Below are 1,017 nucleotides of genomic sequence, written 5' to 3'. Positions count from 1 at the left end.
CATCTCTCCATTTTTGGGCCAGAGAGGCTGAAGGCCTGGCACTGTGAGGCATGAATCAGAAAGCTTGATGTTTGGAGGAAGCTTGGGGCCGACTCCTTTCCCCTTCCTGGGCTGGCCAGACATTTCCCCCAGGGTTCCAGTGGAGCTGAGTACCTCCGTGTCATCAAACTAGGGGGCTGGGATGAGCCAGCTGGAGGAGACATCCCACCTGAGGCACAGGGGACCTTAGTCTGATGGTGGAGACAGGGTCTGCCTTACAAAGCTCCAGAATAGAGTGGAAAGTGGTGGTAGACACACATTAGCCCACCCTGGCCCCTGCACCCAGAACATAGCAAGAGAAATGATCTGAGCTTCAGAGAGGGTATGTAACTTGCCCAAGGTCACACAACAAGTAGTATCAGATCCAGATGTTTAGTTCACAGAGCTGTGCCTTCCTCACCACTCTGTGATCCCAAGTCCCCCCCCACCCCCGCTTCCCTGGATTGGAGTCAGCATCAGGGAAAAGGGGCAGAGGGCTCAGTGGAGACTTCTGAGGGAAAGGCCACTTAAGCCCCCCTTAACTAGCCTCTTGGGTTCCCGAGGCAGAGCTGGACTCCAAGGCCATGTCCAGGAGCCGTGGGTTGTACCAGGAAGGGCTGGGGACAGAAGCTCTTCTTGCTAGAGCTCAGGAAAAGAAGTAGGCAAAGCTTCAGGGAACACAAACAATCAAGTCAGAATAAAATTATCAGCTTTCTGTGGCTGTTCAGCCTCTCTCCTCAACCACTCACCAGGGAAATACTCCCAGAAAAGAGATGGAGAGCTAGGAAAGGGACAGAGAAAGGGAAGGGGGCAGGAGAATAAAGAGATAGAGACTGCCCCGCCTCCACACATGTGCTTGCACACAAGGAAGCTAATCTGTATATTTCTGGGCGTGCGTGTCTGTTTCTGCCCACGGTCAAGTCGCTGGGCATCTCCCTTGTGGTGCATCGCGGTGTTGTGCTCCTCCTCTCTGTGAGTATATAAGCTGTGCGTGCATCT

The sequence above is a fragment of the Sapajus apella genome, unplaced genomic scaffold, assembly GCF_009761245.1.
Source record: "Sapajus apella isolate SASKATOON/1434 unplaced genomic scaffold, GSC_monkey_1.0 scaffold12, whole genome shotgun sequence".
Taxonomy (NCBI): Eukaryota; Metazoa; Chordata; class Mammalia; order Primates; family Cebidae; genus Sapajus; species Sapajus apella.
The sequence above is the reverse complement of the archived record's forward strand: the minus strand, read 5'-3'. Positions refer to the sequence as shown.